Consider the following 16,944-nt stretch of genomic DNA (forward strand, 5'->3'; position numbering starts at 1 on the left):
TTCAGGATGATTAAAGTGCATTACATTTATTGTGCATTTTATTTCTATTATTATTACATTGTAATGTATAATGAAATAATTTTACAATTCGTCGTAATGTAGAATCAGTAGGAGCCCTGAGCTTGTTTTCCTGCAACTAGATGGTCCCATCTGAGAGTGATGGGAGTCAGTGACAGAGCATCAGGCATTAGATTCTCATAAGGAGCACACAACCTAGATCCCTCACATGCACAGTTCACAAGAGGGCTCTTGCTCCTTTGAGAAGCTAATGCCACCATTGTTCTGATAGGAGGCAGAGTTCTGATTGTAAAGCTCACTCACCCACCATTCACCATCTGCTGTGCGGCTCAGATCCTAACAGGCCACAGACCAGTACCAGTCCGTGGCCCAGGGGTTGGGAACCCTATCTGTAAGCAGTTCCCCAAGCCCAACCATTAGCCCTATTCTTCTTTGACTGTACATTCTTTGCACTGAAGAATTCACTGATTTTCATGCCTTCAAATATTATCTCCATGCTGCCAAGCCCGGGAAAGAATATGGATTTGAAGTCAGGCAGACCAGGCCTTGTCACTTACTTTGGATAAGTTATGCAACTATCCTGAATTTCAATCTCATTTGTAAAAATAGAACTAAAAAAAAAAAAAGCATACCTACTGGGATTATAGGAAGGAGTAAATGAAAGCATCAGTGAAAGAGCTGGGCTCAAGAAAAGTACTATAGATGTTAGTTTCTCTTCTCTATCACTTCCACTTCTGCATTTCACCTGAATTTCATTCATTTGCATATATCATTCACTTATTCATTATTCCTTGGACACACCCAACACCTGCTGTTCGCCCAGTGTGGTGCCAAGCCTTGGGGATAGAGACAGGAGTAAGGAGACCCTTGGAGAACTCAATGTGAGGTGAATAGTCCCAGCATGTGCAAAAGGCAGCTCACGGAAGGGAATGTTCTCATGCATATTTAGTTCTTTTTCAGGCAAAAACTGAGATAGAAATGAGGGTTTATTAATAGTCCCTTTTTGTGTGGACAGTGATTCTTCATTCAGTCTAAAATTCAGACAGTTGTGAGTTATGTGTGGCGCATGGTGGCCCATTGGGCTGAACGGATGTTGGTGCATGGTGGCCCTTTGGGCTGAACAGATGTCCACGCAATGTAGGGTTGACCTTAAACCCCACAGCCATGGAGGCTGTTGCAGCTCATTGCAGCGCACTGTGTTTATAAGTGCTTGTTAGGCAGATTTGTGGGCTGCATCATCCTTTTTAAACCAAACCAACCCACCAAGATGGACAAGTAGCTTAAAAAATTTCCTGAAATAAAACTATAAATTGGAGATAATACTAATAATTAGGGTGATCTAATTTATCATACAAACAGGGACAATTCTGAGGTTAAAGGAGGCACTATTAATCATTATGCCAGGAAACAGGTGTGAACTGAGAATGTCCTAAGCAAACTGGGACACGTGTTCACTCCACTAATAACGCAGCACAAGCAAACAGTAAGAGAAAGCATTGCGGACACCCTTACTCCAGACACAAGCTCTTCCTCAGCCGCATTCAAGGCAAAGAACAAGCAGATCACAATAAGGTCTGTCAAGAAGCTAATCAAGATATTTTGATGTTATTAAAAAAGATATTTTAAATATGAATTTATATCACTACCATTCACAATCCATCTCATCCTTAGAGTTTCTCACTCTGGAATATTAGCATTTGCTACTCAAATGAAGCATCACATTAGCAAAGTATTTTAAAATATTGTCTTTGTCAACTTAATCCTGCCTTCCTTTTTAATTTAAATTTTACATATAGTTTGTAATGTATCTAATATATTGGAGTGTACATATACATAACAATAATAAGTAACAATAAACCATAGGTTGTATGCTCAAAACTTTTTCCTGATGGGTGTTTGATGAAAATGCGTGAATACCACTGGGCTAGAGAGTACCCCTAGAGCCAACCTAGTTGCAGTCTGGTGGCCCAGTGTTTTGGTCTCAATGTGCCAGTGTTACTCTGAACCCAGTGAGTTTAAAATGGCATCCAGCCCTTCTCCTCCAAAAGAACCCACCTTTTGACTACCTAGTTTCCCTCACTGGTATCTCCAGATTTCCAAGTTCAAGACTCGTAGAGGTTTTGACACTGCCTTCGCCAAGACCATCTCTGCCCAAAATCCAATTATTCTTGAGATCTCCGCCTCCCTCACTATCTCCAGTTCTTCCTATTTTCCCTGCCACTACTTTCCTCCAGCTTCTCATCACATTCTCTCTTTATTTATTTATTATTTTTTGAGACTGAGTCTCGCTCTATCACCTAGGCTGAAGTGCAATGGCACGATCTTGGCTCACTACAACCTCTACCTCCCAGGTTCAAGTGATTCTCGTGCAACAGCCTCCCGAGTAGCTGGGATTACAGGCGCCCACTAATTTTTGTATTATTTTAGTAGAGACAGGGTTTCACCATGTTGGCCAGGCTGGTCTTAAATTTCTGACCTCAAGTGATCTGCCCGCCTCCACCTTCCAAACTGCAGGAATTACAGGGGTGAGGCACCACACCCAGCCTCTTTTAGCTATTATAATAATGTCCTAACTGCTCTTCCTCCCTTCAAACCCTCCCTTTCCAATCCTTTCTGCGCTCTGCTACCACATTCACTTTTCTAGACTGCTAGTCTCAGTTTGTTCCCCACCCCCAACCCTAACTCAAAAAGTGCAATTGTAAGTCTCTCATTATCTTCGAATTTGAGGACTCTTGAAAATGACTTGCAAGACCTTCTATAATCTGAGCTACACTTTCCTTGATTTATTTAGTCAAAAATTATTGATTGAACATCTCCTTTTTCCCAGACACTATGTGGCTCACTAGACATATATCCATGCATAATAGAACAACAATTTATTAAGTGCCTACTATGTGACAGATGCTGTGCTGGGGAAAAAGAGAACATAGTTCCATCTCACAAGGACGTTTCAGGCTATGTTACCAGGGCTGATACTTTCTACCGTATGATATATGACTTTCCCCATTTAAATCCATCAACTACCATTCTTTATTCCTTACAAATATGCTGGATTCATTCCCTAGTTCTGCCCTGGTTCCACATCCCCATTCCCCTTGGCTTGACTCCAGCAGCCTCTCCTCTGACCACATCTGTCCACTCTTTAAGGTGCTACTCATTTCCTGTGACCTTGTGGATCTGTGCTTGGATACCAGGCCTTATTCATAAGCCCCTACAATCCTAAACCAGTCATACCATCATACATGACCCCATTCTGTTATTAGGTTGGTGCAAAAGGAATTGCAAATTTTGCCGTTACTATCAATGGCACTTAATAAATTGTTGTTCTATTATTCATGGATATATGTCTAGTGACCCACAGAGTGTCTGGGGAAAAGGAGACGTTCAATCAGTAATTTTTGACTAAATAAGTCAAGGAAAGTGTTTGCTCAGATTGTAGAAGGTCTTGCAAGTCATTTTCAAGAGTCTTCAAATTTGAAGATAATAAGAGACTTACAATTACACTTTACTATTACTTTACCATTACTATCAATGGCAAAAACCGCAGTTACTTTTGCACCAACCTAATATTTGTGTGTGACATGCACATGTAAGACCTCCCCAGCCAGCCTGCGAACCTCTTACTTTATGCTTTTGTTGCTGTGGTTGTTTGTTCCACCACAGTGCATCTACCACTGTGGATGCTCCTTAAATACTATTCAGTTACACCAAGATTAGTACAGTGGTCTCATTAGGGCAAGGGATTATGGCAGTCTTTTTTTCCAATATATTTTTCATATTATCTATAATGGGGCTAGATTACTTTTATAATGAAAAAATTTCAAATAAAAATGAGTAAAATACTTTTTTAATTTAATTGAATTGAAATCCAGAAATAATTGTTCTCATTAGGTAGCTAGACCTTGGAAGTACTAGGGCTAATTTAGACCAGATTGGAAAAATTCAAAAGTCGTTATTAGCGTCCACCAGTTCCTCCAAATATAAATTACTCTTTCTCGATGACAGGCCAAATTTTCTGGGGCACATCTAATTTTGTCCTAGTTCTGGATTTCCTAGAACATCCTCCAGGGTCAAGCCAGGAGCAGCTGTCAGAAATGCCTAATATCAGGACTTGTGTATTGCATGTTAAGCCTATAAAAACATGTATTTATATAAATTTCTAGCAGTTGCCAAATGGACCCTAAAGGACTTTTGCTTTCAGTGTCGCCTATAATGGTATCTTGGGAAAATGAACGAAACTCAAATCAGTTGCAGCAGGAGCAAGGCTGTTTGCTCTTACAGCCATCACAACAGAGAGGCATAATTTGCATAAGATGATGAATATTCTTTGGTTAACCAGCTAATGTTTTAAAGTAACAGGAAAGAAGGGTGGGCGGGTAGGTGGACCTCCTATAAAATTAACAACCAGCCTGAATTCTGCGGCATGCTTGAGAAGGTTAGGGTGACACTATGAAATGAATAGAATCCCTGCAGAGCAAATATACACTTTTCCTCAACCACAAATTCCCTCTATCTTCTGCCTCTCCGACTGACTAATTGAGCAGTGAGTTTTATTGCTTTGATCATTTATGTCATATCTTTTTATCTCTCTCTCACTTAACTCTCCCTCGTCCATGAAGGGCAGTTTTGATATCTAGCTCTGTTGAAATTTGCTGGACTGGTACAATAGACCAGGTATCTGGAGTATTAAACTGCTGATGCCATTCCCCACCTTGGTCTGCTGCAAAGAAAAAAGCATTTCACCCTACTTTTCTGATAAAGAAAGCCCAGAGCATTCAGCAGACTTTGGGTGCAGATAATAAACAGGCAAGACCGAGAAGCTTAGAGGACTGGAGTACAGGCTGTTTTTGCTCGGATGTTCTTTGCTTTAAGATCATATCATAGAAGTATGAAGGGTTAGGAATTTAAATTTCCTAGGAAATAGGCTCCAGAAGTGTTTTATTTCTCTGAAAAGGTAAGAAGAACACATTCTGGAGGGAAATTGTCCCATATGATAAATGTTCTTTCTCTTCCAGCTCCCACCTCCTCACTCCTACAGAAGAGAAAATGTTAGCAATGCTACAGTGTGCAACACTGTAAACACCTCTCCTCAGTCCGTTCCAATTGCAGAATGAACTATGGCTAGAACAAGATAATACAGGGAATTGGATGCCCAAGGATTGCAGATTTCAGCATTTTCCCCAGTGCCATCTGAGCAAAGGGGTTTCCAGGAAGCGGAGAGGCCTCCAAGCGTGAATCCAATTCAGGATAAACAAGGCAAGCTGCCAATGGTCTTCCCTTTCCCCAGCAGGGTTACATAAGCACCTTCCTAGTTTTTCAAAAATTAGAAGCGCTATTGATTTAGCGCACACCATGCTTCTGGTCATGATTTATGACCCAGAAGATGTCTGACAGCATTTAGGCTGCTTTGTGAGGTTCCAGGCCAAAAATGCAAGGAAGAAATGTGGAAGGAACTTTTCTCACTTGCAGATAAACCACTGAAAATCTCATCTCCATCATTAAATCCACCTCTGCTTTGCTTAAGGCCTTCTTTAGGTAGGGAAAAATTAAACTTCAAATTTGACCACTTTCTCTGCAAATGCCTATCTTTTTGGAACAAAAGTACAATGAGAACTGCTTTGCTCTGTTTTCTGATAGTCACCACAACTTTCTTCATTCTCCTGGTTTGAGATACTTAAGTTTTAGATGTACTACTGCTTAATTAAACAAAGTTATTAAACATCTGTTTTATGCCGACACCATGATATATTTATGAAGCTAACAAAAATGAATGTTTTAAAACTTTCATTTGTCCTTCAAAGAGCTGGTAGTATAGCAGGTCTGTGGCAGAAATGGGTTGCTGTCCAACAGATTTCATGCATACCCTCCATAATGTAGAATGTCCCAATGACAGGGACTGCATTTCCTAACCTCCTTGCATCTAAATGAAGCCATGTGACTATTTCTAGCTCCAAAAGTGAGCAGAATTGTTGGATGTCTTCCAGAACACCCCCTCCCCACCGCCTACATGCACAAGCATATGAAATTCTCTTCCTCTTCTCTCTGGGCAGAATGAACACGAGTCCCAGGGCAACCTCGGAAACCACATATTGAAAATGGTTGGCCAAGCATGGTGGCTCACGCCTGTAATCCCAGCACTTTGAGAGGCTGAGGAGAGTGGATTACCTGAGGTTAGGAGTTCAAGACCAGCCTGGCCAATGTGGTGAAACCTTATCTCTAGTAAAAATAGAAAAATTAGCTGGGCATGGTGGCAGCCATCTGTAGTCCCAGCTACTCAGGATGCTGAAGCAGAGAATTGCTTGAACCTGGGAGGCAGAGGTTGCAGTGAGCCGAGATTGCACCACTGTACTCCAGCCTGGGTTACAGAAAAAAAAAAAAAAGAAAATGGCAAAGCTTCCATCGGCCTGGGTCCCTAAATAACCATGTGGAGAAGGATACCTATTGACTTATTCACCTGCCTTATATCATTATTATATCAAGAAGAAATAAATTTCTCACCCTTACACAATTTATTCATGTACTGAGACATGAGGTTGTCCCCATAAATAATGTGCAATGATTATGTATCAGTCATACACAATGGCAGTTTACATTTTTAAGGTCTACTAATTATAGCATTTAACCTACCCTAACTAACATGAAGGGAAAAATAAATGCATTCAATAACACAGCATTGTGAACAAAGAAGAGGAATGGGAAGTGGTCAAGGTTAAAAACTGGAACAATTTTGCAGGGAAAGCTCTGTGCCAGGAGCAGTATCTTAATGTTAAAGGAGCATAATGGGCAAGGACATCAAAATGGGCAAAAAAAAAAAAAAAAAAAAAATCCTTCCCCAAAGTTCAAAAGTGTGTTTCCCAGTGTGCTAATACGTATTAGACATCAAATAAGTTGGCATAGGATTGGGTTCAACAAAGCTTTACAGATTTCTTCCTCTCAGAAGTTCCTAAAGATTTTAATATTCCACTACACGCTGGGTAAACCCAGCTTAAAGTGTTCCAATGACCGCCTGTCCTAATCAGGAAGAAAGCTAAGTCCTTATCATGGTCTACAAGAACTTACATGATCCATTCTCTGTCTTTTCTTTGAGCTTCCTTCATGCAATGCCCCATGAGAGTTTGGGTGTTGAATGACTTGTTGATCACTTATACCCAGCCCAAAGTAACATATTTTTTGAAAGCATTTTTCAAACTTACTTGATCAAGGAATCCTAATTTGAGGAACACCTAGGGGAACTAGTATTGGGTGGAACAGATTTTGGAAAACGCTGGTATAGAGAAAGCCCTGAATCTTTCCCAGTAACCTCACGTGGATTCAGAAAAACATGCAAATACAGAGGGAGATTGAGTTCAACTGATCAGGCACTGGGAATAAAGAAGTATCCTTTGCTGCTATGTGGAATATTTTACAAGCAACCTGACAAACAGATTCATAAAGGGAGTGGAAAATGGAGGGTCAAACTCTTCATGACTTCATTGCTTCTCTCCTCAACTGCAGAGATATTCATGATGGTTGTGCCAGGTCAAAGAATCCCCACTGCGTTTGGTAGCCAAGTTTCAACAGCACTTACTTGGTTTAATCGTTAAGAATTCACCAAAGATCTGACCTGCCATTTGGTTTTGAACCAACATACTCATAATTAGTGGCTTTGCTAGACAAAATGGTAGAGTTATGTTCAGCTTTGGTGAATCCCTGCTTTCCTTGTCCACTTTACATGGCTTCCTCCAGTCCTTCAAAGTAGACAGGGCTTGTCTTGCGCAGGTGTTATCCTGTGGGAAGTCTGGCATTTGTTGAGAAGTCAAGTGAGCTTCATCATTACCATTATTATCTCGAGCATTTGCTGATCACCTTCTCTGAGGCTCTGCATGCTACATATCTCCGCATAGCCACCCCTTGGTGAGGCAGGCATCTTAAGGTCAAAGACATGAGGGAACACAGCAGTTAATCATGTGCAACTCCCATCTGTTAATAAACAGTGTAAATGGGACAGAATTCATCATTTGCTTTTGGAGACACAAAGGTTAAGTGCTTTGTCCCACCCTACAAATCAAGACACCGTCAGAGCTCAGAATGGAATAGGGAGCATTGACAGGGCTCTTTGCAATCTACCAACATCTTTTTCCACAGAAGTATTAGTTGGCTAGAATACCTCCATGGAAGTCAGAAAATGGCAGTTAAAGAAAAACTTAAAGCACCCAGAGCAATCGATTGATGCTTGAAGTAAAACTACAAGAGAAAGTTCAAGTAGAAATAATCAGTTAACAGACTCCAATCTTCTCCACATTGAAAGGCAAGTTTAATTTGCTGAATTTCATCCCATCGATGCTATAAAACAAATGAGTGCCATTTAAAGAAAGGATTTCAAAGTTCTCCAATGATATCGACTCATTTACTCCTCATTTCCAGGCTTGTTAGATAAGGCAGATTGCCACCTCATCATATCTGAAAGTAGTTTGGGCAAGATCTAAAGAAAAATATTTCCTGGATGTTATTCTTTATATAACTTTTTCTTAAAGTACCAAGGGGCAGAGACAAATATATCTTAAAAATAAACCAGAATGTATTAGTTGAATGCCTCCCCCAACCCAAGCTTTTGTTCTGCAAATTTTATAGTGTTGGTTTAGTGACTTTCCTAAGAGATGTAGTCTGAATCAATGGACCTGATTCAGGAATCTCAGATCTCTGAGGTCAGAAAGTCCTGATTGACCTAGCCTTCCCAGACCTTGGATTTCAAGCTTCTAACTCAGGACAATGTCTCATTTGACTCCTTTTACCTATAAGACCCCTTCTTTCCTAGATCACTACATTATTTGGAAAGCCTAATCTTTATTATTAGAAATTGTTAGAAAGCCTAATCTTTCTTACATAATTTTCCCCATAGGCTTTAGATGTTCATCCTGTAGGTCCTTCAATTGTGGGTCTGGGCATCTGCTAATGACCCTTTAGAATTACATGGAAATAGTCTTATAAATTTAATAGTGAAAAAAATATTTAAAATTCTTATGGAAAAGTATTTTTATTATTTTATATTTGAATATAGTATATCATATTAGTAACACTGTACATTATACAAGTGAGGGTCCATTTTGTTCCTGACCATCCATGAGAGGTCATGGGAGAGGAATTCATCAAGAACAGAATGCTCAGATAGGTTAATGCTGCATTTGATTTTTTTAAGCTGCAAATATGGAGGAAAGAATATTCCTGAATGTGTTATTGCATGATTTATGATCCTCTCAATCCTAAGAAGCAAATTAAAGTCTAGCAGATGGTTCTCCAAAGCCCTGTAACTATAGTTACATGTTTTAAAAGTCAGAAACATCTTAGTGAATTGCTATTGAATTGTAGAGCTTCTCCACACCACAGAAAGGCTTCTCCACCCAGAAGAGGGTGTGGCACTGAATGGGGCAGCCAATCCCCTGCCTCAGTTCCTGGCAGGAGCTTTCCCAGATGCCTGCAGCTGCCCTTCCCAGGCTGCTTTGTGTCAAGGAACAAACCATGTAAGTAGCCTTGGTCCCATCGGATGGATGAGAATTGCTTGATATGGAGTAACTGACCACCCCAGAATGTAAGTTCACGCAGAGATGGATTTTATTTGGTTTTATTCATGGAAGTACCCCAGGCCTTTGATTTGTGCTGGCACACAGTAGGGATATAATAACCATTGAATGAATGAATGAATAGTCCTGGCAGTCTGACCTCTCAGGAGTGCCTCTGTGTGACTATCATGCCCCAGTGTGTTCCCCAAGCACTGAGAAGTGCTTCCTGGGAGGAATGGGATCATTGAACTCGTGGGCCTGAGCTCTGAAGAGTACAGGTCTGCTCCTCTCTCCAACCCAGGACTCAGCCCAGTCTTGCCCAGATTCCCATTTGAGCTTCATGCACATGATGGAAATCCATTCTTCTTAGTCTCCTGAGAACACCATTTGCTTCCCTAAGGCTAGAGATAGCTGCTGTTTGCTTTGCCAACCCATTGAACTTCCATATTCCACAAACAATGCTCAGTAGCATCTGCCTCCTCTTTGGGGTATCATAGCATGTCCTGGCCCTTCCTCGAACCCTGCTTCCCTGTGGGTACACAGCCATGCCTGTCCAACAAGCCCTGAGACAGGATCAGCTTTGAGAGAAATCATGAGCCCATTGATGCCCTGGCACTGAAGCAAACAAGGTCATCTGAGAGTTACTGACTCATCCGTATAATTGGACACTTGAACTATTTCTTTACATTGGTTGATCAATTTTTCTGAGTCAGTTCTCCTTGCTTGAGACATAAAATCCCAAGCCCTGGAAGACCCAGCTTCTCCCTTTCAATGGAGTTTTTTCAGTCTTTAGAGATTACCAAGGGTGATTTTAATCAAAATGAAAGATATCTCTTATTAAGATGGCTTTGCTGACAAATAATTAAGATGTATTACTAGCATATAGTTATCCCAGATGGCTCATTGGTGTCCATTTGAAGTAAGCATATGAAGCCCATAGTCCACACCTCAGCTCTTTAAAAGCAATTTATAACCTAACTTACCATCCTAACTACCTGAGAAGATTTTAATCCTAAACCTGTCACCAGCCATTATTTTCACGGGGTCCTGACAGTTCTACATTAAAACAGTTTATAAGTAAAAGTTAACAAGGCCTAAAGAGAGTGATTTATGTTTTACTGCGTGAAACGGTCAACTTTCTTTCCCTGGCCAAAGATAGCCCAGAGCTCTCTATGGGCTGAAGGGAGAAAATTATCTTGGAAAGATGAATGGCTTGTGCCTTTGGGCATGTGGCTGATGTGTGGTCCTGGGCCCAAGTCCCAGGCATCAAGTAAAGCTTATGGATGTGAGGAACCAAGTGCAGCACCTCCTCCCTCCCCATTCCTTTCTAGCATCACTACCCTCCTGGGTCTATGTCATCTCTCAGGTATTTGGTGGTATGAAGGAAATGTTAACTTTCCTCTTTATAAAATGTTGATGACTCAGAAATTATCCTTGATTCATCAAAACCAACAGTGAGGAGTTGTAAATCAGTCCTGTTTGCCACTGGCAATTATGAATGGGTGATTCAGAGGAGGTAGGAGAGGTGTTTACGAAATAGACCCCACATCCCAAAAAAACCATACCTTAGGGAAGACAGAGCAGCCGAATGCTTTCTCTCTTTAAACTTGAGCTCTCTTCTCCGGTGTCCTGACCAACACGCCTTCTGAGAAGCTGTCTTTTCTGTAAAGGGATATCCCGCTCCCACCCCAGTTATATTAGTTTGCCTAGGCTGCCGTAACAAAATTCTACAGACTGGGTGGCTTACACAACAGGAATTTATCTTCTCACAGTTCTGGAGACTGAAAGTCCAAGATCAATGTGTTGGCAGATGGGATTTCTTCTGAGGCCTCATTCCTTGGCTTGCGGACGGCTGCCTTCTTACTGGGTCCTCATATGGTCTTTCCTCTGCACACACACATCCCTGCTGTCTCTGTGCATTCAAATTTTCTCTTCTTATGACTCCAGTCAGATTGGATTAGAGCCCACCCTAATGGCCTCATTTTAACATAATCACTCCCTTAAAGGTCTTGTCTCCAAATAGTCACATTGAAGAAGTGGGAGTTAGGGTTCTGGGGGAGAATTTGGGGAGGATATAGTTCAGCCCATAACATCAATTGATTGCAGAAGCACTCCAGCTGAAAAATATCTACAAAGGAAGTACATTGAGGAGTTTCTCTAACTCTTGATGTGGCCAAAATAATCCCATTTTGAGGAATAAATATAACACTCTTTGCAAAAGGAAACAGAATTGCCACCTTAGAAAGGAAGCTATCAAAGAACTGAAAAACAGCTCAGCAAAACAAACTCCTTTCGAGGACGTTAATTTCATTTCCTTCCTTTGGTGCAGCACAGATCAAATCTCTGTCTCTTTTTCTTTTTTTCTTTATAAAAGAAAAAGGGGGCTTCTCCTTTCTCATTTTATTCAAAGATACCATTAAAGCAACATCCTCTCTTTGCCACAACTGCATTCCATTTTTGGTACCCAACTTTCTAAATGTGAACAGAAACTAATTTAGGGTGCTCAGTCTGAAGCTGGTATGGAAGGTATTTCTCCATCCATTATTTCAAGTTATAATAAGCCAGTGTGATTGGTGTTGCTCCCAAGAGAAGCAGGCCATAATATTTTCACTGTCACCATGATCACAGACTAAGATAAGAGGCCAACATGCTATTTTTACTCCCTATTTTTTACTCCTGGTGTTAAATACAAGGAGAACAAGTGAAAAACAAACTGCCTTGGCCCCTACCGCAAAGTACAAAACATCCAACCTTTTCCTTTTCCAAGCCGGCCACGATGTACGTCAAGGATGACACAGATACTATTGAGGTGATCCGGTGCTGAAGAGATGCCTCTTAATTGTGTTTGCAGCGCAGAGCAGAAAGCATGCCCATTCAAGGCACTTGTTGTATCATTTTTAAATCAAGGCCATCTTTTTCTCAGTGGTAAACGTGAAATGTTTTTAAAGGCCAGACTTAGCATAAAATCTATTGGTTGCCATGGATACCACTTACCACACAGGACTGCGCTCTGTGTTCAACTGTGTGATTTTCTCTATTCAAAGGTTCAGCATTGTCAAAAAACAAATTACTTTTTCTGTTGTTTATCTCAAAGTTCATTATGGGAAAGGCAATAAATAAGAAGATATTCATGTGTGGAGGGGAGCGACGTGGGGAGTCACTTGGGTGCCGTGCCTTAAAATTCAGTATTTTACTATAATTATAGCCAAATTGGCTATTGTTAGGAAATAAAATGCATTTTGATCTTTTTTGTGTATGTGAATATAAAGTAAAGCAGGTACTTGGAAGTCTGTTCCCAACAAAATTACATGGTAATAAGGCTTTTCACACCTACACAGCACTTAGTTACAAAGCTCTGAAAGAAGGAGATTAAGCCCTGATAGGTTTGAAACTTGGTACCTGAGGCTTGTGGCTTTCCTCTTTATGAGAGAAAACGTGGGTTCGGGACCTCGTGCTTGCTGAATTATTCATGCCGTCTTTCCATCATACATCTTTAGGGGTGGAACCCGTTAGGCTCCTATTATTACGCATGCGGGTCCACCCTGTCCTGACACAGCCCAGAAGCCTGCACCACTGCCCTTGGCTAATTAGTTTGAATATTTGCAGCTGGCCACGCCTTCCTCTCCTCACTTCTTCCCTCCCACCTCTGTCCTGAAGGAAAAGTGGGGGGAAAAACCCACAGGGAATTTACATAAGTAGCAAAAGGGAGTTTCTCACATAACTGGAGGGTATTCAAAGGTAATTCATTGTCAGCAAGTTCCCATTGGCTGACGCCTGGTGTATTTTGCTATAACTCCCAAGTAATCAAGGAATGCCTGGAAGATAGACTTGTTACTTATTTAAGATGCTCTTCCATCACCTCTCCAGCACTTTTTAGACTCCTTCATTTGGATGATTTGCATAACAATGAGGTAAAGGGGAGACCTTAATGAAGGCATATGTTTTTGAATGGGCTAGTGGTATTGGGTGCCTGTAATAATAGCCTGGAGGGGGCTGGAATTCTCATTTGGGTTCACGGTGAAGCAGTACTCTGATGGCTGCTAATATGCAAATTCCAACTTGTCACCACAATTATGCCTATAGCTGGTGGAATTGTCAAGGCTGCTCAGTAACAGTCGAATTGCGGCTGGGCATAACCCACTTGCAAGATGCACTGATAATTGATTTACATATTGCAAACATAAAAACAAGACCAAATAAAAGTGAGAATGCCCAAGGAAGGCTCAAGCGGTATTGGTAATCTCCTCACTGCGCACTTGCCCTTGTGGGAAACTGACTTGGCCTATCTTGGGGCTTCAGGCCTGTACCAAGGAAACAGAGGTGAGAGCCCTACAGCAGAAGTTTCACTGGCTGGAAATCGGAAGAGGTGGCCGTGAAACAGACGCAATGAACAGGGTGGTAATCTGTTTTATTCATAGATGTATCTCAGTCCCTAGACATTGTCTGGCACACGGCAAATACACAAGATATATTTGTCTTTGAGTTAAACAATAGGCAGTACTGAGAGACAGTTGTGTTGTTACTGGTGGCGAATCCACATGGGTCTGCAGCAACCTCAATTCTTGCCTCCTCAGAAGAAAGAATTCAACTGAGGGGCATAAGGCAGAAGGAGAGACCGAGGCAAGTTTTAGAGCAGGAGTGAAAGTTTATTAAAAAGTTTAGTACAGCAACGAAAGGAAGTAAAGTACACTCGGAAGAGGGCCAAGTGGGTGAATTGAGAAATCAAGTACGTGGTTTACCTTTGACTTCGGGTGTTGTATGTTGGCATGCTCCTGGGGGACTGCGTCCCTTCTCCTCTGGTTCTTCTCTTGGGGTGGGCTATCCGCATGTGCAGTGGCCTGCCAGCACTTGGGAGGGGAGCAGGCACAATGTGTTTACTGGAATTGTACGCATGCTCACTTGAGGTGTTCTCCCCTTACCAGTTCCTCCCTTACCAGTCAGAATGTCCCTAGAAAGTCATATGCCAGTTAAACTCCACCATTTTGCCTCTTCGTGCACATGCGTGAGAGCCCAGTCACCCAACTCCTGAGAGCTTATTGGGAAGCTATGACCAGTTTCAGGTTTTTCTATCTATTGGGAGACTGCCTTTCCCTGGTGCTGACTGTGACCAATTATTATTTTAGAGAAGCAGTTTAACAAGCACTTGACCATCACCTGATGGTTGCCTGACATTCCTGGTTGGGGGCCTCTCCTGCCCTGCTCATGTCTGACTAGCTACTTACTGTAGCTACCTACTGTAACAGGATCAGTTAAACATATATTTGTGGCAAGCAACAAACACCAACTTTGGTTAGCTTATGCAGAGATGGTACTTATAGCCTTGCCATGGGGAAAAGTGAAAAACCAGACAACAGGAATCAGGGCAGTTTCAGGAGTCAAGGAGGAAGAAATCAATGGAGGATAGCTTCAAGATGCTGCCACTGGGATGGGGTAGCTCCAACTTTGTTCAGTCTTTTTGTCATTCTGCCCAAGATTCAAATTTTGAGGAAGAGTATCCTTTACCTTAGTTTGGGTTATATGTCTACCTCTTAACTAGAATTTACCTGGAGCACTTGGGGCATGAGCTTGGCTAGAAACTACAAGTCCCAGCCTCCCTTGTAGCCAAGTGTAGTCAGGAGATGAAGTTCTCACCAATGGAATATGAGTTAAAGTAATATACAGCTGTTTACAGTCCTGTAACAGGACTGTACATGGAGTCCCACATGGAGAGTGGGAACTCTTCCATGCTCTATTTCCTTCCTGCTGGACAGAAATGGCAAAGCCTGGGGCAACCATGGAACCATGTGTTCAGGATGGCAGAGCTGCCCCCATAGCCTAGGTCCCTGCATGACCATGTGGAGCAGAACCTATCTACTGCCTCTGGGTTGTTAAGACAACTAATCTTTATCTTGTTTGAGACGTTACATTTTGGGATCTCTGTGTTATGGCTACTAAGCCTTCATTTTTTCTAATACTAGAGGTGGGAAGAGAAGCATCATTCCCCACCCCAGCCAAGCAATCTGTGAGGTTTCTTTCATCAGAAGAAGGAGAAATGAATATTTGGGAGCAAATACAATAAATGCCCACTGCAATAGTTGTTGTTATTGGCAACATGATCATTGTGCACAGCCTACATTCAGTGTAAGTATTCCCTGCTCCTGTTCACAGACTATCTGGTTTGAAATTTCTAACCGGAAGTGCCTCGTTCTTTGCTACTCACATACATGACTTGCCCCAAACTACCAAGTGTGGTGCAGCTCTCCTCCACTTACTGAAATGCCAATCACAGAATCCCTCATATAAGGGACTGGTGGTGAATTAAGTCACAATTTACTATAAAATGAAAGGAATTTAAATTTTGTGCCTGCCCTCTTGTCTCTGTAGCTACCACCACTTGTGATGCAGACTAATCTTTAACACTGATGAGCACATGCCCAGCCTCAATAAGCACCATTTTGTCCTAACGACTCTTAAGGAGAAGTCATTGCCAGTGAAATAAACAACTCATTAGTTTGGGGAGAGCATGATCAGCAGAAGCATGGACTCCTAATTTGTATTTTTATTTTGTGATTTATTTTCAGTCAATCAGCAAGTACTTATCGATTGCTCACTATGTGCCTATCCACGCTTTCATTTTGAGTGGAACAATGTATTGTTTTCAACCTGAGTATTGTTGTTAGTGTTTAATGAAACATATTGGATTTTTTTCCTGGTTGAAATACAGACACACACACTCATGTACTTTAACTCTTGCTGCAGTGTTAGTGGTAACTTTTCTACTTCAAGCTGGAAATCAAAAGGAAAATGGGATTTTATTTCAAATAATTTCATTCTTGAGTAAACTTTTTCTGGAATGTGCTTATTTCATTGATAATGGCTTTACTTTTTTCCCTCTTTCTTCAATTTACTTGTATTCCATTCCTGTACCAATCTGTGTGCCCACATTTTGGCATGACACAAGTTTGAGACATGTCATTATTAACTGTGCAGGTTGTTTAACCAGTTCAGGGTTCTTTTCAAATGAGAGTGAGACTTACTCATCTCTGTTCGCTTCCCACTCTCAGCCTACAAATCTTTTAGATATGGTCTTTCCTGCTTTGCCCAAGTACCTGGTTCTGATCAAGCCAGCTTTGATCATCAGTGTCTACACACAAAACCTTCTAGACTGCTCAGCCATCTCCAATCTTTAGATTTTCCTTGGCCATTGGCCTGCTGACCCACCTGAGGAACGGCTTGCTCCCCACCCCCAAAAGAAAAAGAGAATTCACTCCAATGCTTCAACATTCTAGCAGAAAGGTGCAATTCTGGCCAGAAGTAGAGAGTCAGTCCTTTAGTGTAAGAAAAACCATCTTATGAGCTTTGCTTATGCAGAGATGGGTAGAATCTCATCTAGGGAACAGGCTTCGACAAA

At 41.5% G+C, this 16,944-nt stretch overlaps 1 long non-coding RNA gene across 1 annotated transcript in view; it reads right to left on the bottom strand.

Annotated features, from left to right (window-relative positions):
• Positions 1 to 12,426, bottom strand: part of LOC141410346 (uncharacterized) — a 97,131-nt gene extending 84,705 nt beyond the window's left edge. The window contains exon 1 of the long non-coding RNA XR_012435164.1: positions 11,120 to 12,426. This is a non-coding gene — a long non-coding RNA (uncharacterized lncRNA). The remainder of the gene's footprint in view (positions 1 to 11,119) is intronic.
• Between the last annotated feature and the right edge of the window lie 4,518 nt (positions 12,427 to 16,944).

Source organism: Macaca fascicularis, chromosome 5, assembly GCF_037993035.2.
Source record: "Macaca fascicularis isolate 582-1 chromosome 5, T2T-MFA8v1.1".
NCBI lineage: Eukaryota > Metazoa > Chordata > Mammalia > Primates > Cercopithecidae > Macaca > Macaca fascicularis.